This window comes from Abrus precatorius, unplaced genomic scaffold, assembly GCF_003935025.1.
Source record: "Abrus precatorius isolate BTA unplaced genomic scaffold, Abrus_2018 Scaffold12, whole genome shotgun sequence".
NCBI classification, from domain to species: domain Eukaryota; kingdom Viridiplantae; phylum Streptophyta; class Magnoliopsida; order Fabales; family Fabaceae; genus Abrus; species Abrus precatorius.
The window spans coordinates 135,188-156,686 of NW_020874314.1; the positions used below are offsets into that span (position 1 = coordinate 135,188).

Consider the following 21,499-nt stretch of genomic DNA (forward strand, 5'->3'; position numbering starts at 1 on the left):
AAAGTGATTGTTCCAGCAGAAAACCTCAAATTGCATTCTCTGCGTAGCTTCTTTTCTGCAATAAAGTGACTCCTCTCATTAATCAAATACCTCTAAAACCTCAATTAATTAAATTTTCACTCTTGAATCCATCAAATACACACTATTCACATTGAATCTCAGTTCAAGTATCTCAATTATGCCTCAGAAAATCAGATTCAGTGGACTATTCACATACATTATGCAGAAACTTCCAGAAGTTGGTAACATCAGATTATGCAGAATACTAAACTCTTAACTACACATTTACCTCATCAATTCTCAGATTAAGCAACAAATGCACCTCAGAAACTCAGATTCAGCAATATTTGTGTAGAATTTTTGCAGCATATCAGAAATTTACTGAACAATAGTATGCAAAATTCTAAAAACACTATAGAAAGCTTAAACTGGGTTAGAAATGTGAGTTGCCTCTCACAAAGTGCTTCTTTAATGTCACTAGCTTGACATTAGTTGTTCCTCACTCCAGAGGAACCAATTTCAAGCATGATATGTTTCTTGCAAACTCTTCTCCATGATAGATCTTCAGTCTTTGGCCATTGACCTTGAATTCCCTCCCTGTTTTCTGATCTTCTATAAGAATTGCTCCAAAGGGAGATGTTTCCTTTATTAAAAATGGTCCAGACCATCTAGATTTCAATTTCCCTGGGAACAATTTTAACCTTGAATTGAATAACAGCACTTGTTGGCCAGGTCTGAAATCTTTTTGCAGAATGAACTTGTCATGGATTCTCTTGGTTCTTTCTTTGTACAACTTTGCATTCTCATATGCTTACTGTCTGAATTCATCCAATTCATGCAGCTGTAGAACTCTCTTCCTTCCAGCACTTGACAGATCGAAATTAAGCCATTTTGTAGTCCAATATGCTTTATGTTCCAGCTCTAGGGGTAGGTGACAGGCCTTTCCAAATACTAACTGATATGGAGACATACCAATTGGAGTTTTAAAAGCAGTTATGTATGCCCACAATGAATCATCCAGTCTCTTTGACCAATCCTTCCTTGAGCTGTTCACTACCTTTTCCAGAATTTGCTTGATTTCTCTATTTGAAACCTCCACTTGTCCACTTGTTTATGGATGGTAAGGAGTAGCAACCTTATGCTTCACACCATATTTCATTAATACAGCTTCAAGATACTTGTTGCAGAAGTGAGTACCTCCATCACTTATTAGCACTCTAGGCACACCAAATCTTGAAAACACGTTCTTTCTTATAAAAGAAATCACTACCTTTGCATCATTTGATTTGGTGGGAATTGCTTCTACCCATTTAGACACATAATCCACTGCCACTAGAATGTATTCGTGTGAAAATGATGGGGGAAATGGTCCCATGAAATCAATCCCCCATACATCAAACAATTCCACTTCTAAGATGTTGGTTAATGGCAGCTCATCTCTTCTTGATATATTTCCAGTTCTTTGACATTTGTCACAGTTTTCTACATACCTTTTGGCATCTTTGAAGAGTGTAGGCCAAAAGAAACCTGCTTGCAACACTTTTGTAGCAGTTCTTGAACTTGCATGGTGGCCTGCATATTCTGAATTATGACAATGCCATAATATCTCAGCTTGCTCACTTTGTGGAATGCATCTTCTAAGTAACCCATCTACTCCAATTTTGAACAAGTATGGGTCTTCCCACACATAGAATTTGCTGTCATGTAGGAACTTCTTCTTTTGCTGCCAAGTAAACCTCTTTGGTATGAATTGAGTGGCTTTAAAATTTGCAATGTCAGCAAACCAAGGCATGTTATTCACTGCGAACAGCTTTTCATCTGGAAATTCTTCATTTATTTCCAATGATTCAGTGGTTGAACTCTCCAAAGGTAATCTGGATAGGTGGTCAGCAACACTGTTCTCTTTCCCTTTCTTGTCTTTGATCTCTAGCTCAAATTCTTGGAGGAGTAGAATCCATCTTAATAATTTGGGCTTTGCATCCTGTTTTGTCAAGAGATATTTAAGAGCAGCATGATCAGTGTATACAATCACTTTTGAACCCATTAAATATGATCTGAACTTATCAAAAGCATATACAACAGCTAAAAGTTCTTTTTCTGTTGTTGTGTAATTCACTTGTGTAGGATTTAACACTTTGCTTGAATAATAGATAGCATGTAATTTCCTATCTTTTCTCTGTCCTAAAACAGCACCCACTGCACTATCACTTGCATCACACATGAGTTCAAAAGGTAGTTTCCAATCTGGTTTTGCAAGAATAGGTGCAGAAATCAGTTTCTCTTTTAAAACAGAAAATGCATGCAAACAATTATCATCAAATATGAAATCTGCATCCTTTATAAGTAAATTACTTAAGGGTTTAGCAATCTTGGAAAAGTCTTTTATGAATCTTCTATAAAAACCAGCATGTCCTAAAAACTTCTAACTCCCTTAACATTGAGAGGTGGAGGCAATTTACTAATGACTTCTATTTTAGCTTGGTCCACCTCCATTCCTTTCTCTGAAATTTTGTGACCAAGGACAATGCCTTCTTGTACCATGAAATGGCACTTTTCCCAATTTAACACAAGATTAGTGTCTTGACATCTCTGCAAAACAGTGGATAGATTAGCTAAACAATCATCAAAAGAATCACCAAAAACAAAGAAATCATCCATGAACACTTCTATGATGTTTTCTACCAAATCAGAAAAAATAGAAAGCATGCATCTTTGGAAAGTGGCAGGGGCATTACACAAACCAAATGGCATTCTCCTATATGCAAAGACTCCAAAAGGACATGTAAATGCAGTTTTCTCTTGATCTAAAGGATCTACAGCTGTTGTTCGCAATCTAACACTAGCAAGTGCACTAGGATTGCAGCAAGTGATGTGTAAATTTAAGATCAGAATATCGTCTCCACAGGGAATTTAGGTTTCAAGTACCACTTCACAGAATTATAACCATTTGAGCCATACGAATTTTTGAAGGAGATTTGTAACATATAACAGCAATAAACCAAAGCAATTAAAGCAAAGAACTTGCAGAGAAACAAAGTATAAGATTTGTGATGAAATGAAATAGCAATTAAGGATAGTTAGGAATTTACTTCACAAGAATATCAATATCAATCCAATTAAATCCTCTGAACATTCAAGCAATTGAATAATTGACAATCAGTTTCACATATATCTAGCCAAAGGTTAATTCCTTAACTCATTGCCCTAACAATCCACTAAACCTCCCTAATCCCTTAGGTGAGATTCAATTTCAGGTTGCATTAAGAATTAGAACTATAAGATTGCAGAATTAGGTCTCCTTATCCCTAAGAAATCCCTAAACTCTGGTTGCCAATTCAAATCGGAGCAAACAATCCAATTCCCATTGGTAAAGATTCCTCTTGATTAATCAAATGAATTTCCATTCAAAGATTGCATGAAAAGCAGAATTAACAACTCAATTAATCCAAGAACTTAAAGTTCAGAAGATAAAGTCGAATCAATACATCAATTCGAGTTCTATAAACCCCTAACTATGGGAAATTAAGCACACATTGCAACAAAAACAGAGAAAGAAGAAGAAGATGAAGAAGAGGAATGCAAAGCAGTCATGGCCACGAGCTCCAATCCGATCCCTCTTCTTGGAGCTTCAAGCTTTGACCCCAGTCTTCTCTCCACTCTCTCTCAACGAGACTCTAACTAACAAAACAGAAAATGAGCAACCGATCCCAATTTTCGCGCTTCAATCATGTATATATAGAAACCCCACTTCTGCGTGTTGTCACTTTTCTTCACAAGAGTAACCACGCAGAAGCTTTATGTAGTGCGCGTGTTCACTTTCAAGAGCAAGAGTAACCACGCGCAACTTGCAGGGTTGAAGGCTTCTCTGGAACATTCACTTTTATTCAGAATAGTGGCAACGCAGGAGGTCAAGGGCTGCGCGTGATCACTTTCGTGAGTAATAGTAACCACGCGCAAGCTGTCCTGATACAAGTGCCTCTGGAACGCTCATTTTCACTGGTGAGAGTGACAACGCGCAGCTCCTCAGGAATAGAGTCTTCTCTGGAACGTTCACTTTCGCTGGCGAAAGTGATAACGCACACTGGCAACGCTCACTCTTGTAACTAAAAGTGATTACGCACAGGCTCCTCTTCTCATTTAGGCTCTGGAATGATCACTTTCACTAACAATAGTGATCACGCCCAGCCTACATCCCATCATTCTTGTATTTTGGAGTCCAACATTGCCATTCTTCCTCTTCCTTTCCATTGATGATCCATTTCCATGACTTTTGCTCAGCTTATTCCTTCAAAACAAGATAAATTCCTTAAGAACTAAGCATAAATTCTACAAATGCGAAAATAACTACAAATTGAATTAAAACTTTCAATCATTCTCTTTTTCTGAGTTTTTCCTGCTTTCTTCATATATTTTCCTTATTAAATGAGCTAGAATTATGCTAAAATATCAGTAAAAATATGGATTCATCACCACCCCAAACTTGAATTTTTGCTTGTCCTCAAGCAAATCAAACTAGACCAAGGGTAAGTTCCTCCATTTTCAAATTCAAATACCAAACTGCTTTTCTCAGATTTTCCAATTTCCAATTTTGTGTTTTCTGCAAAATTTTCAATCAAGTTGTTTATCCAAATACTCATCATGATATTCCTACTGCATAATCATCATTAAGTAAGAATTGCTACCTAAGTTGATATATTTCATCAAAATTCTTGTGAGTACAATTAATCAACATGATCACAGCTCACTTGGAAGTGTTTCTCTCATCACTCAACAGTGTTTAGGTGCTGTTTTCACTCTAAATCATCAATTTCACTGTACTCTACCATATGCTTGCCCAATTTCTCCATCTCCTCTGCTTAGTACCATTAATCACACATCTAGAGGACTTTTTCAGGTTATAACAAGGCTAAGGTTAAGGTAGGTGTCAAAGAAAATGGAAAACAATACATGCAATTTCAAAAGATCAGAGGCATTTTGAGTGAGTTGTTTTAAAACTAGCTTGGATCTACATTATTCCTCCTTAATTCTCTCACTTATGCAGCAAACAGAATTTTTTCTTGCAGCAGAATTTTCATCTCTTTTCTTCTTTTCTTGCTTTCAGTCACTATCTTCTTTTCTGCAGCACTTTGCTGCACTTTCAGAATTTTTTTATTTTTTATTTTTTCATTTTGCTGCAGCACTTTTGTTCTTTCTTTCTGGCTTGTTGAACTCCAGCTTAGATAGCATGCTATTTCCCACCCCAAACTTAGAACATTGCTTGTCCTCAAGCAATTAAAATCTGAATGTCACCCCAAACTTAGTTTTAAAACTCATTCTTGATTAAACTCATTATGCCTTTGATCTTTTGAATGGTAAAAATTGGTTTTTCAGGCAAGGCTTTATAATGAGGTAATTTCAAGAAAAGGGATATTAAGCTCAAAAGGGTGAACTAAGACATTCAATCATAAAGGAAGGCCTTTAGGCTGACTAGGTATAATCAAACATGGCCTCTATCATGTGGGTGAAAACTGTAGCATGCATATTCAATTAAGAACAAGGGCAAGTTCTAGAGAATACAGCCAAATATGATTAATCACACAAGAAAAGAATTAGACAGCTCAAATCTCACTAGGTATTATAAGTGATCATGTGGATTAATGAAAACACAATGCACTTTTCAGAAATTTATGCACCGAGTGGCAACTGCCTCAATTTTGAAAATACAAGTGTGATCTCATTTTGAGAATGGGAAAAACAACATAAAAAAAATTCACACAGAATTCACAAAATTGTCACCCATCTTGCAGTCAATTTGTAGAAAACAACTCATAACCTAGACTATTATTAGTAAATTTTCAGTGTATTGTGTAGCTAACACATGAATCAAGAGGTAAGGAATAACCCCCCTTTCATGGCAGCTTGTGCAGGTGTCATCAGCCAATGTGTGTGAGTGTTGTGTGAGTGTGACATTTTCTGCACAAAACACCAAAAATTTTGTCAATTAGCAAGTGAAAAAGGGATTGAATTCTGCATAATTAATGTGTGTTCAAAACATAATTGTTCAGAATTAGCATGAAACCAAAATATACCAAGTGTGCAAATTACAAACCCAAATTCTAAAATAAAACCAAAAAGTTTGAAACTTAATTACAAAACCATCAAGAGAAAATTCGAATTAACAGAAAAGTAAACAAAAAATCCTAAACTAGTCATCTTGGACATCCTCTTCATCAGAAATTTCATCTTCATCTTCTTCCTCATCCTCCTCATCTTCTTCTTCCTCCACCACTTCTTCAGTTGGCTGTGGAAAATGAGTCTTGTATATTGGCAAGTCTTTAAAAACTGATGAGCGTAGACATTGAGCATTCTCAGCCAAGTCTGGTGTGTGATAAAGTTCATCTTTGGTCATTCCCATCTTCTGACCAAGATTCATCAACACACATTCCACTAGCATGGTTCCTGCCTTCAAACTGTTGTGGAGCTCAGTTTGTCGTTCAGCCAATTGATTTTGCCTTTCAACCAAAAGATGTAGGATGTCCTTCATCTTCATTGGTTTCTCCTTTCTGAACTGAGTAGGGATAGGTGCAGCTGAAGTGCAGGAGGTGGTGGCATAGATTTCCTTTACCATTGAGACAGAGATAGGGGGAGCAGATCTGATTTTCTCTTGGTAGTCTCCAACTTCAACCCCTGCATCCTCACAAAGTAAAGTGATTAATGAGGGAAAGGCTAGTGAATCTCTTTTTGTTTTCAGAATATTTAAGATACATTCACTAATTACTTCCCCTGCATCAATGTACATATCATTAACAATAGCAAACAATAATTCAGCCCTCTTTACTGCCAGGGTTAAACTATGCTTGACTGGCATGAAAGAGTTCAATAGAAAGGTACTCCAGACTTTAGCAAATGGTAGTAGGTTCTTGGTGGTGATGCACTTGGGTTTCTGGGCGAGGTTCAGCTGCCAAGTTGTGCCTGGCCTTCCAATTCTGTGCAGGATTTCAATATAATCCTTGTCTTGACTATTCTTAAAGTCAGTGAAGTCCATCTGCCCAGGTTGTCTTTCAGTGTAAATTTCCAACACTCGATTGATGTTGGCAGCAGTGAAATCCACCCTCATACCCTTGACCATTGTGTGAAATTTGGGAATTTGGTCTCCCTTGAACCGCATTGCATTTGCATAAAACTCCTGTGTAATTTCTCTCCAACCATTATCAGCCAAGGAGCAGAAGTTGTCCCATCCCCTTTTCTGAATTTCTTCTGAGTACTCAGGGTAGTTTCCTTCAGCAATTTCAAAGGCTCTATCTGGGACAATCTTCCTCCTCAGAATATTTGCCTTGAAATAGTTTTCATGAGCAATGCTCCTGAATCTTGGATCATGATCAGTAGGGGTAGAGGTAGAAGGCGCATTTCTTCTGGTCGGCTGAGGTGGTGAAGAGGTTGCAGGTGTGGTTACACTTGGCTGAGGAGGGTCAGCAATTTCAATGGGTGAGGAAGGTGAGACACCATCAGTTCTTGCTCTTTTAGTGGTTGAATAATTCCTGGCTGTTCCAGCTTGCATATTCCTGATAGATCTCATTCTTGGAGTGTTGCTGGCAGATCCAGCTTTGGTCTTCTTAGAAGGTCCAACTGGTGTATTCAAAGAAGTTCTGACCATTTTGAAGTGACTGCAAAAACAAGCAAGTAATTTGACAGTTTAAAATTCAAGACACAGAATTGTGACAATATACATCTCTTTACTAGATAATTTCAATCAATCCATGTGCAGAATTCCAACTTGCAGTATGTATCTATTTACAATCAGTTGCTGTCATGAGAATGTAATCATATCAACACACAAGCACTATTGCAAATTACTAAGCAATCACAGTCAAAATTGGTTAAACCTTTAAATTTGTAGTTTAGAGTGCACACTCTCAAAGCACATCAGGTTAACACAGAGATGCTATTATAGGTCATCAGCATATATATATTTTTTTTTATATGCTCTCTTAACTTTTCAGATACACCAGAACTTAGGTACAAAATTAATCAAACCATATTCAGGGGATTTTAAACTGGCCTTCATAATTTGTAAACTCAAAGTTCACAATTTCACCAAGAATGCAGAAAAAGAATCACAATTTTCAACCAAATTTCAACTACTAATGGTTACTAAAAGAAATTTTCTTCTGTCAGTAAAATTCATCCAGAATATTGCCTATTGTTTCTTTGAATCACATACAATTAGGACAGTGCACTCATTCATTATCATCAAAGACTAAAGATCAGTTTAATGCAGGACTATCAGTATGGTATCTGTACAATCATGCAGTGCAATATACAACAGTAACTTATTCCATACAACTCAGTTCAGACATCAAAATTCAAATATTGCATGCAAGGAGTATTTTTGCTGAAGGCAACTGGAATATTTCTATTTCTTTCAAAGTCATTTTCAGATTTTTTTCGCATAATGCAGATGTGCATATGTTAACAGAGGAGAGTGAATGACTTTGAAACCCTATTCACAGTATTTAAAGTTACTTATATCAATTACGCTCAAGATATTTCCCCATTTGCCATTTTTGACATTTTTCCAGAGTTGCAGCAAAGAAAAACCCTAAATACAATTTTAGAGAATGCAGAGAGCGTACCTGGAGCTTCAAAAATGTGAATGACAATGAAAAAGAGGGAGAAATTGCTTGCTGGTTGCTTCACGAAAGATTGAAAGTCAGAGAAATTCAGAGGGAAATGGGATTTAGGTTTAAATGGATGTGAGCGTGGTTCCTTTATATGGAATTTGGGGTCACGCGTGTGCACGTGCCCACTTTTTAAGTGAGAAGTGAACGTTCCCTTATGAATAAAATTCTGCGTTGTCACTCTTGTCGAATAGAGTGAGTGTTCCAGAGAACTTGAAAATTTTGAATGCAATGCGCGTTATCACTATTGCTGGGCAAAGTGATAACGCGCAAGCTTTTTGCTTGAGCGTAGGTACTTTTATCAGTAAAAGGAGTAACGCGCTATGAAATATTCTATACTTACCTGCGCGTGATCACTCTTGACAAGGAAAGGAAGTGATCCAGAGAGTGTGTTTTTCTCATCTGCCTCTGCGTTATCACTCTCATCAGCGAGAGTGATTGTTCCAGAGAGCTGTGTTTCCCAGTCAGTTTCTGCGTTATCACTCTCATCAGCGAGAGTGATTGTTCCAGAGGGGAAATCTCAGAATTCCATCTCTGCTTGATTGCTTTCCTGCAAAAGAGTGATTCCTTTCATCAATCCAAGTTCTCCAAACTTTAATTGGCTCACTTAACAAATCATAATCATTCCAATACACACTCACCATATAAAATACCTATTTCTCTCATCATGTTCACCTTTAATTACATATGCAACATTCATCCAAGGCTGAATTCTGTAGAATTTCTGCTTAACATATTCACAATGCAATTCTGACTTTTCCATAACACATTATAGCATGAAGTCCAATTACATTTATCAGATTCACTACAAATGACAGATTTAACATGCTTCAAAATTTACCTTTTGCATCAAATTTAAAGAATATGATGAGTATGATGCAGAACTTTGTATTTTTCAGAGAATTTGCAGAATTTGATAACTATTATTCAGACTGTACAAGAACTTTAAGCATTCTAATTAATTCCAATCTGCATTCTTATTTCAGCTACCAGATTTATTCCAAACATCAAATTCAGCAAGGTAACTAAGATGAAAAGTTCAGATTTTGACTTTTATGAATACTGTTAATTCAAAATTAATGCAGAAAAGTTAAATTGGGTTAGAAATGTGAGTTGCCTCTCACAAAGCGCTTCTTTAATGTCACTAGCTTGACATTAAATGTTTCTCACTCAAGAGAAACCAGTTTCATGCATGACATGTTCCTTGTAAACTCCTCTCCATGATAGATCTTCAATCTTTGGCCATTGACCTTGAATTCTCTCCCTGTTTTCAGATCTTCTATAAGAATTGCTCCAAAGGGAGAAGTTTCCTTGATTAAAAATGGTCCAGACCATCTAGATTTCAGTTTCCCTGGAAACAATTTTAATCTTGAATTGAATAATAGTACTTGCTGGCCAGGTCTGAAATCTTTTTGCAGAATAAATTTGTCATGGATCCTCTTGGTTCTTTCTTTGTACAACTTTGCATTTTCATAAGCTTGTTGTCTGAATTCTTCCAATTCATGCAACTGTAAAACTCTCTTCTTTCCAGCACTTGATAAATCAAAGTTAAGCCACTTGGTAGTCCAATATGCTCTGTGCTCCAGCTCTAGAGGTAAGTGACAGGCCTTTCCAAATACTAGCTGATATGGAGACATACCAATTGGAGTTTTAAAAGCAGTTCTATATGCCCACAGTGAGTCATCCAGTTTCTTTGACCAATCCTTCCTTGAACTGTTCACTACTTTCTCTAGAATTTGCTTGATCTCTCTATTTGAAACCTCCACTTGTCCACTTGTTTGTGGATGGTATGGAGTAGCAACCTTATGCTTCACACCATATTTCATTAATACAGCTTCAAGATACTTATTGCAGAAGTGAGTACCTCCATCACTTATCAGCATTCTAGGCACACCAAATCTTGAAAAAATGTTCTTTCTTATAAAAGAAATCACTACCTTTGCATCATTTGATCTGGTGGGAATTGCTTCTACCCATTTAGACACATAATCCACTGCAACTAGAATGTATTCGTGTGAGAATGATGGGGGAAATGGTCCCATGAAATCAATCCCCCATACATCAAATGGTTCCACTTCTAGGATGTTGGTTAATGGCAGCTCATGTCTTCTTGAAATATTTCCAGTTCTTTGGCATTTATCATAGTTTTCCACATACTTCTTGGCATCTTTGAAGAGTGTAGGCCAAAAGAAACCTGCTTGCAAAACTTTTGCAGCAGTCCTTGAACTTGCATGGTGGCCTCCATATTCTGAATTGTGACAATGCCATAGTATCTCAGCTTGCTCACTTTGTGGAATGCATCTTCTAATTAACCCATCTATTCCAATTTTGAACAGGTATGGGTCTTCCCACACATAGAATTTGCTGTCATGTAAGAACTTCTTCTTTTGCTGCCAAGTAAACCTCTTTGGAATGAATTGAGTGGCTTTAAAATTTACAATGTCAGCAAACCAAGGCATGTTTTCCACTGCAAACAGCTTTTCATCTGGAAATTCTTCATTTATTTCCAATGATTCAGTGGTTAAACTCTCCAAAGGAAGTCTGGACAAGTGGTCAGCAACACTGTTTTCTTTCCCTATCTTGTCTTTGATTTCTAGCTCAAATTCTTGGAGGAGTAGAATCCATCTTAATAATCTCGGCTTTGCATCCTGTTTTGTCAAAAGATATTTAAGAGCAGCATGATCAGTGTATACAACAACTTTTGAACCCATTAAATATGATATGAACTTATCAAAAGCATGTACAACAGCTAAAAGTTCTTTTTCTGTTGTTGTGTAATTCACTTGTGCAGGATTTAACACTTTGCTTGAATAATAGATAGCATGTAATTTCCTATCTTTCCTCTGTCCTAAAACAGTACCCACTGCACTATCACTTGCATCACACATGAGTTCAAAAGGTAATTTCCAATCTGGTTTTGCAAGAATAGGTGCAGAAATCAGTTTCTCTTTTAAAACAGAAAATGCATGCAAACAATTATCATCAAATATGAAATCTGCATCTTTTGCAAGTAAATTACTCAAGGGTTTAGCAATCTTGGAAAAATCTTTTATGAATCTTCTATAAAAACCAGCATGTCCTAAAAAACTTCTAACTCCCTTAACATTGACAGGTGGACGCAATTTACTAATGACTTCTATTTTAGCTTGGTCCACCTCCATTCCTTTCTCTGAAATTTTATGACCAAGGACAATGCCTTCTTGTACCATGAAATGACACTTCTCCCAATTTAACACAAGGTTAGTATCTTGACATCTCTGCAAAACAGTGGATAGATTAGCTAAACAATCATCAAAAGAATCACCAAAAACAGAGAAATCGTCCATGACACTTCTATGATGTTTTCTACCATATCAGAAAAAATAGAAAGCATGCATCTTTGGAAAGTGGTAGGGGCATTACACAAACCAAATGGCATTCTCCTATATGCAAAGACTCCAAATGGACATGTAAATGCAGTTTTCTCTTAATCTAAAGGATCTACAGCTATTTGATTATATCCTGAATACCCATCAAGAAAACATTAAAATGAATGTCCAGCAAGTCTTTCTAACATTTGATCTGCAAATGGTAGTGGAAAATGGTCTTTTCTAGTTGCATCATTTAATTTTCTATAGTCTATACACATTCTCCATCCAGTCACAGTCCTAGTAGGGACAAGTTCATTCTTTTCATTAGGTACCACTGTCATACCACCTTTCTTTGGAACAACTTGGACTGGACTTACCCAATTGTTGTCAGAAATTGGGTATATTATTCCTGCACCTAACAGCTTTATGACCTCTTTTTTAACTACCTCTTTCATGGCTGGGTTTAACCTCCTTTGTGGCTGCACAACAGGTTTGAAATTCTCTTCAAATAAAATTCTGTGCTTACAAAATGAAGGATTTATACCTTTCAGGTCTGCAATAATCCAGCCAATTGCAGATTTGTGTTCTCTCAAAATTCTGAGCAATTTTTCCTCTTGTTCTTCCTTATGTTCATTATTGATGATGACTGGATTTTCATGATTCTCATCCAGAAATGCATACCGCAAGTGTGAAGGGAGTTGTTTCAGTTCTAGCCTTTGCTTTTCTTCTTTTTTAGCATCCTTTTTCAGCTCTTCTTTCACTATATTTTCTGCAGGTTTTTGAATTGGCAGAGCTTCTAGTTGCTGCTGCACTTCCATGATATCTTCTTCATTCAGAGTTTCAGATTTGTCATTCCCTGCAGATATTATCTCTTCTAACACAGCAATTTCATCAAATTCTTTCATATAATGTTGTGTAATGAAAGTATCCTGTATATCTATCTTCATACATGTATTATCTTCAACTAGATATTTTAAAGCTTCAAACACATTAAATATTACCTTCTCATCTTGAACTCGAAGCATAAGTTCACCTTTTTGCACATCTATTAAAGCTCTTCCAGTTGCAAGAAATGGCCTCCCTAGGATCAAAGGAATGTTAGAATCCACCTCCATGTCCAGAATTACAAAATCTGCAGGAAAAATGAACTTATCAACTTTAACTAATAAATCTTCAACAACTCCATATGGATAAGTGTATGATCTATCAGCTAGCTGCAGTGTAATGTTGGTAGGCTTCACTTTCTCTATTCCAAGTTTCTGCAGAACAGCTAATGGCATCAGATTTATGCTTGCTCCCAAGTCACACAATGCTCTTCCCACAGTGCAGTTTCCTATTTCACAAGGAATACTAAATGATCCAGGATCTTTCAACTTTTGAGGAAGCTTTCTCTTGAGAATGGCACTGCACTCCTCTGTCAAAGGTACTGTTTTGTCATGCTCTAGCTTCCTTTTTCTGGAAAGTAGTTCTTTCATGAACTTTGCATATGAAGGCATTTGCTCTAAAGCTTCTGCAAAAGGAATGTTAATTTGTAATTTCTTAAAGACATTCATAAACCTTTCAAATTGTTCCTCTTGTTTAGGATTTTGGACTCTTTGAGGATAGGGTAGCCTCTTGTATTTTTCTAGGTCTATTGGCTTACAAGCTTCCTCAAAGAGTTACTTTTTGGTTTTCCTTTCAGAATTCATGGGAACTTTTTATTTTTCTTCTGAATGGTCTTTCTTCAATAGTTTAAAATTTCCTTGTTGCAGATCTTGTTCAATGTTTCTTTCTACTACATCATTCACTTTCTTTTCTGCTGGTTTAGGGCTTGCAACTACAACTCCACTCCTTGTAGTTATGGCTTGACATTGCTCTTTAGGATTGATTACTGTATTGCTTGGAAATCTTCCTTCATCCCTGCTGGATAATTGTTCAGCTAATTGTCCAATCTGTGTCTCTAGTTTCTTCATGGAAGCTTCTTGGTTTTTGAAGCTTATTTGAGTCAACTTCATGAATTGCAGCATAGTTTCTTCCATCTCAGTCAACCTCTCATTCATAGGCTTGGAAAATTTCTGATTTCCTTGAGGTTGAGTGGACGAATTTCTCTGAAAATAAGGCTGTTGTGTTGCTGGACCTGCATTAGAAAAAGGCAAATTTGAATTAGAATTCTTTGCAGCAGAATATTGATTATTCCAATTAGAATACTGCTGAGTTCTATTATTCGAAAATTGAAATCCAGGGGGATATGATGGTTGTTGTCTCTGAAAATTATTCATATAATTCACTTGTTCTTGTGGTTCACTTGTGGATGCCTCACATGCACCATTTGCATGGTTTCCTCCACAAAAATCACAACTGAGCTGACTGGTAGGCATACTCCCTGTTTGCAGATTGTTGATTTGTTGTGTTAAGGCAGCTAATTGTTCTGAAAACATTTGATTTTGTAGCTGATTTTGTGCAAGAAAAGTTTCCAGAACTTTAGCTTCATGACCAGAGTTTCTTCCTTAATTCCTTGAGTTTGAATTCTGATACATTGAAGATGCCATCATGTCAATAATCCTTTGAGCTTCTTCCAAGGACTTTGTATTTAATGAACCTCCAGCAGCAGCATCAACCATTGTTCTTGTTACTGCATTCATCCCATTATAAAAAGTTTCCAATTGCATCCAATCTGGAATACAATGATGTGGACACCTTCTAAGCAGTTCTTTGTATCTTTCCCAAGCTTCATATAATGATTCTCCTTCTTGCTGCACAAAGGATGTAATTTCTCCTCTCAACTTAGCAGCTTTGGATGGAGGGAAGTACTTGGTTAAAAACTTATTCACAAGTTCTGTCCAGGTTGTGATGCTTCCTTGTGGTTGAGCTTGTAACTAGCATTTTGCTCTATCTCTCAAGGAAAAAGGAAATAGTCTCAGTTTGATTGCTTCTTCACTAACCCCATTTATTCTTATGGTGTCACATAGCTGTAGAAAATTTGAAATATGTAAGTTAGGATCATCAGAATTTCCACCAGAAAACTGATCTTGTTGGACTAAATGTAGTAGGGCAGGTTTAATCTCAAAATGGTTGGCTTGAATAGTTGGCCTAATTATAGAAGAGTTAAAACCTTGCATGTTAGGAATAGCATAGTCCCCTAATGTTCTAAATCTGTTCTGTTCTGCCATCTCTATTTCTGAATTTAGTTGTCTCAAAGATGTAGGTGTTCTTTTCACTCTAGGATTACTCTGAGATTCTGGAGAATGGACAGCTTCTAACTCACTATCACTCCCTATGGCTTTTTCTGCTCTAGACTCTTTTCTCAATCTTCTTAAGGTTATGTCTATGTCAGGATCAAAGACTAGAGTTGATTTGTTTTCGTTTTTGCCACGCATATACAATTCAAAATGAAGCAAAAGTAAACTACAAGTTAGTATTCAGAACTACACCCCGAAAATTATGCAGTAATTATCAGTAAAAGTAATTGAAACACAAGTTAAAAAGTTGCAGAATTATGCAGAATGGACAAAATGTCTAACTACAGACTACTACTATAGAAATTCAGAGAACAAAATACTCAATCTAGCTATTCTTATGTTACTAATGATATTGAAACTCTAATTTCCCCGGCAACGGCGCCAAAAACTTGTTGTTCGCAATCTAACACTAGCAAGTGCACTAGGATTGCAGCAAGTGATGAGTAAATTTAAGATCAGAATATCATCTCCACAGGGAATTTAGGTTTCAAGTACCACTTCACAGAATTATAACCATTTGAGCCATACGAATTTTTGAAGGAGATTTGTAACATATAACAGCAATAAACCAAAGCAATTAAAGCAAAGAACTTGCAGAGAAACAAAGTATAAGATTTGTGATGAAATGAAATAGCAATGAAGGATAGTTAGGAATTTACTTCACAAGAATATCAATATCAATCCAATTAAATCCTCTGAACATTCAAGCAATTGAATAATTGACAATCAGTTTCACATATATCTAGCCAAAGGTTAATTCCTTAACTCATTGCCCTAACAATCCACTAAACCTCCCTAATCCCTTAGGTGAGATTCAATTTCAGGTTGCATTAAGAATTAGAACTATAAGATTGCAGAATTAGGTCTCCTTATCCCTAAGAAATCCCTAAACTCTGGTTGCCAATTCAGATCGGAGCAAACAATCCAATTCCCATTGGTAAAGATTCCTCTTGATTAATCAAATGAATTTCCATTCAAAGATTGCATGAAAAGCAGAATTAACAACTCAATTAATCCAAGAACTTAAAGTTCAGAAGATAAAGTCGAATCAATACATCAATTCGAGTTCTATAAACCCCTAACTATGGGAAATTAAGCACACATTGCAACAAAAACAGAGAAAGAAGAAGAAGATGAAGAAGAGGAATGCAAAGCAGTCATGGCCACGAGCTCCAATCCGATCCCTCTTCTTGGAGCTTCAAGCTTCGACCCCAGTCTTCTCTCCACTCTCTCTCAACGAGACTCTAACTAACAAAACAGAAAATGAGCAACCGATCCCGGTTTTCGCGCTTCAATCATGTATATATAGAAACCCCACTTCTGCGTGTTGTCACTTTTCTTCACAAGAGTAACCACGTAGAAGCTTTATGTAGTGCGCGTGTTCACTTTCAAGAGCAAGAGTAACCACGCGCAACTTGCAGGGTTGAAGGCTTCTCTGGAAAATTCACTTTTATTCAGAATAGTGGCAACGCAGGAGGTCAAGGGCTGCGCGTGATCACTTTCGTGAGTAAAAGTAACCACGCGCAAGCTGTCCTGATACAAGTGCCTCTGGAACGCTCACTTTCGCTGGCGAGAGTGACAACGCGCAGCTCCTCAGGAATAGAGTCTTCTCTGGAACGTTCACTTTCGCTGGCGAAAGTGATAACGCACACTGGCAACGCTCACTCTTGTAACTAAAAGTGATTACGCACAGGCTCCTCTTCTCATTTAGGCTCTGGAATGATCACTTTCACTAAGAATAGTGATCACGCCCAGCCTACATCCCATCATTCTTGTATTTTGGAGTCCAACATTGCCATTCTTCCTCTTCCTTTCCATTGATGATCCATTTCCATGACTTTTGCTCAGCTTATTCCTTCAAAACAAGATAAATTCCTTAAGAACTAAGCATAAATTCTACAAATGCGAAAATAACTACAAATTGAATTAAAACTTTCAATCATTCTCTTTTTCTGAGTTTTTCCTGCTTTCTTCATATATTTTCCTTATTAAATGAGCTAGAATTATGCTAAAATATCAGTAAAAATATGGATTCATCAACAGCTATTTGATTATATCCTGAATACCCATCAAGAAGACAATAAAATGAATGTCCAGCAAGTCTTTCTAACATTTGATCTGCAAATGGTAGTGGGAAATGATCTTTTCTGGTTGCATCATTTAATTTCCTATAGTCTATGCACATTCTCCATCCAGTCACAGTCCTAGTAGGGACAAGTTCATTCTTTTCATTAGGTACAACTGTCATACCACCTTTCTTTGGAACAACTTGGACTGGACTTACCCAATTGCTGTCAGAAATTGGGTATATTATTCCTGCATCTAACAGCTTTATGACCTCTTTTTTAACTACCTCTTTCATGGCTGGGTTTAACCTCCTTTGTGGCTGCACAACAGGCTTAAAATTCTCTTCAAATAAAATTCTGTGCTTACGAAATGAAGGATTTATACCTTTCAGATCTGCAATACTCCATCCAATTGCAGATTTGTGTTCTCTCAAAATTCTGAGCAATTTTTCCTCTTGTTCCTCCTTAAGTTCGTTATTGATGATGACTGGATTTTCATGTTTCTCATCCAGAAATGCATACCGCAGGTGTGAAGGGAGTTGTTTCAGTTCTAGCCTTTACTTTTCCTCTTCTTTATCATCCTTTTCTAGCTTCTCCTTCATTGAATTTTCTGCAGATTTTCGAATTGGCAGAGCTTCTAGTTGCTGCTGCACTTCCTTAATGTATTCTTCATGCAGAGGTTCAGATTTGTTGCTTCCTGCAGATATTATTTCTTCTAACACAGCAAGTTCATCAATTTCATTAATATGGTGTTGTGTAATGAAAGCATCCAGTATATCTACCTTCATACATGTGCTATCTTCAATTGGATATTTTAAAGCTTCAAACACATTAAACACTACCTTCGCATCTTGAACTCTAAGCATAAGTTCACCTTTCTGCACATCTATCAAAGCTCTCCCTATTGCAAGAAATGGTCTCCCTAGGATCAAAGGAATGTTAGAATCCACCTCCATGTCCAGAATTACAAAATCTGCAGGAAAAATGAACTTGTCAACTTTAACTAATAAATCTTCAACAACTCCATATGGATAAGTGTATGATCTATCAACTAGCTACAGTGTAATGTTGGTGGGCTTCACTTCCTCTATGCCAAGTTTCTGCAGAACAGCCAATGGCATCAGATTTATGCTTGCTCCCAAGTCACACAATGCTCTTCCCACAGTGCAGTTTCCTATTTCACAAGGAATGCTAAATGATCCAAGATCTTTCAGCTTTTGAGGAAGTTTTCTCTTGAGAATGGCACTGCACTCCTCTGTCAAAGGTACTGTTTTGTCATGTTCTAACTTTCTTTTTCTGGAAAGTAGTTCTTTCATGAACTTTGCATATGAGGGCATTTGCTCCAAAGCTTCTGCAAAAGGAATGTTGATTTGTAATTTCTTAAAGACATTCATAAACCTTTCAAATTGTTCCTCTTGTTTAGGATTCTGAACTCTTTGAGGATAGGGCAGCCTCTTGTATTTTTCTGGATCTATTGGCTTACAAGCTTCCTCAAAGAGTTGCTTTTTGGTTTTCCTTTCAGAATTCATGGGAACTTTTTCTTTTTCTTCTGAATGGTCTTTCTTTAATAGCTTAAAATTTCCTTGTTGCAGATCTTGTTCAATGTTTCTTTCTGCTACATCATTTACTTTCTTTTCTGCTGGTTTAGGGCTCGCAACTACAGCTCCACTCCTTGTAGTTATGGCTTGACATTGCTCTTTAGGATTGATTACTGTATTGCTTGGAAATCTTCCTTCATCCCTGCTGGATAATTGTTCAGCTAATTGTCCAATCTGTGTCTCTAGTTTCTTCATGGAAGCTTCTTGGTTTTTGAAGCTTATTTGAGTCAACTTCATGAATTGCAGCATAGTTTCTTCCATCTCAGTCAACCTCTCATTCATAGGCTTGGAAAATTTCTGATTTCCTTGAGGTTGAGTGGACGAATTTCTCTGAAAATAAGGCTGTTGTGTTGCTGGACCTGCATTAGAAAAAGGCAAATTTGAATTAGAATTCTTTGCAACAGAATATTGATTATTCCAATTAGAATACTGCTGAGTTCTATTATTCGAAAATTGAAATCCAGGGGGATATGATGGCTGTGGTCTCTGAAAATTATTCATATAATTCACTTGCTCTTGTGGTTCACTTGTGGATGCCTCACATGCACCATTTGCATGGTTTCCTCCACAAAAGTCACAACTTAGCTGACTGGTAGGCATACTCCCTGTTTGCAGATTGTTGATTTGTTGTGTTAAGGCAGCTAATTGTTCTGAAAACAACTGATTTTGTAGCTGATTTTGTGCAAGAAAAGTTTCCAGAACTTTAGCTTCATGACCAGAGTTTCTTCCTTGGTTCCTTGAGTTTGAATTCTGATACATTGAAGATGCCATCATGTCAATAATCCTTTGAGCTTCTTCCAAGGACTTTGTATTTAATGAACCTCCAGCAGCAGCATCAACCATTGTTCTTGTTACTGCATTCATCCCATTATAAAAAGTCTCTAATTGCATCCAATCTGGAATACAATGATGTGGACACCTTCTAAGCAGTTCTTTGTATCTTTCCCATGCTTCATACAATGATTCTCCTTCTTGCTGCACAAAGGATGTAATTTCTCCTCTTAACTTAGCAGCTTTGGATGGAGGGAAGTACTTAGTTAAAAACTTATTCACAAGTTCTGTCCAGGTTGTGATGCTTCCTTGTGGTTGAGCTTGTAACCAACATTTTGCTCTATCTCTCAAGGAAAAAGGAAATAGTCTTAATCTGATAGCTTCTTCACTAACTCCATTCATTCTTATGGTGTCACATAGCTGCAGAAAATTTGAAATATGCAGGTTAGGATCATCAGAATTTCCTCCAGCAAACTGATCCTGTTGGACTAAATGTAGTAGGGCAGGTTTAATCTCAAAATGGTTGGCTTGAATAGTTGGCCTAATTATAGAAGAGTTAAAACCTTGCATGTTAGGAATAGCATAGTCCCCTAATGTTCTAAATCTGTTCTGTTCTGCCATTTCTATTGCTGGATTTGGTTGTCTTAAGGGTGTAGATGTTCTTTTCACTCTAGGATTACTCTGAGATTCTGGAGAATGGACAACTTCTAACTCACTATCACTCCCTATGGCTTTTTCTGCTCTAGACTCTTTTCTCAATCTTCTCAAAGTTATGTCTATGTCAGGATCAAAGACCAGAATTGATTTATTCTTGTTTTTACCACGCATATACAAATCAGTTGAAGCAAAATTAGACCACAATTGATATTCAGAAATGTACAACAGAATTCATGCAAAATCTATCAGTAAAAGCATATAGAAACTTAAATCTAGCAGTTGCAAAATTGTAAAATCATGTACAAATATGCAGAATGACAATTACAACTATGAAGAACAATGAACACTGAAATTATGCAGATAACAAAGATGTAAAAATTCTATGCAGCAGACAGAAATATTATGCAGAATATTACACAAGGTGCAGTAAAATTATGCAGAAAGCAATTTGAAAGCAAAGCAACAAATTAATTGCTCAATCTAGTTACTTTTCTACTACTAATGATATTGAAATGCAAAATTCCCCGGCAATAATTTAGCTACTCGTCATGCAAAAGATTGTCATTAATCCTCATCAAATATGCAAAGAAATGAATGCAGTACTAGGGTGTTATCCTAGGTCGTCTCCAAGGAATTTTTGGTTGAGAACATACATCGAACAAGTGTGAACATGTATTTTAAAGCAAGTAAATTGGGGGGAGGTTTGTCAATTTCCTGATTTTAAACAAGAACGAAATGTAAATTAATGAAATTCAATCAATTAAAATGAGTAATCCCTAGTCAAGCAATGAGTTCTATCATTATTCTTCCAAATGATTCAATAATCCCCTTTCTTTCCCTTAAATTAAGTTAATCTAACAAGTGAAGACTAACTTTAACATCCCAATTGAAATTAAGCATCTTAATGGGCTCCAATCTCTATCCCTAAGATTAAGCAACCTCAAGGATTAACCAAAATTAAGCAATTTTGAATTAGAATTTCGTTAGGTAAATTAGGGTTCATTAAGCAATGTTCCCTTCATGCAAATTCCATTTCATTCAGAGATTGGGGTTAATAAATTCAAGGAAAGAAAGATTTGTATTGCAATTAATCCCAAGAATTCAAGATTCATGTGCATTGACTAGGAATTACAAGGAAGTTTAGCCCTTCATGTGGATGGGTTTCACAAAAGAGAGAAAGAA

At 36.6% G+C, this 21,499-nt stretch overlaps 2 non-coding genes across 2 annotated transcripts; both read left to right on the top strand.

Moving 5' to 3' along the window:
* Nucleotides 1-14,665: 14,665 nt before the first annotated feature.
* On the top strand, nucleotides 14,666-14,772 carry LOC113856893. Its single transcript, XR_003503065.1, has one exon. It is a non-coding gene; the product is annotated as a small nucleolar RNA R71 (small nucleolar RNA).
* A 5,018-nt stretch (nucleotides 14,773-19,790) lies between these two features.
* LOC113856899 lies at nucleotides 19,791-19,897 on the top strand. Its single transcript, XR_003503071.1, has one exon. It is a non-coding gene; the product is annotated as a small nucleolar RNA R71 (small nucleolar RNA).
* Nucleotides 19,898-21,499: the final 1,602 nt, after the last annotated feature.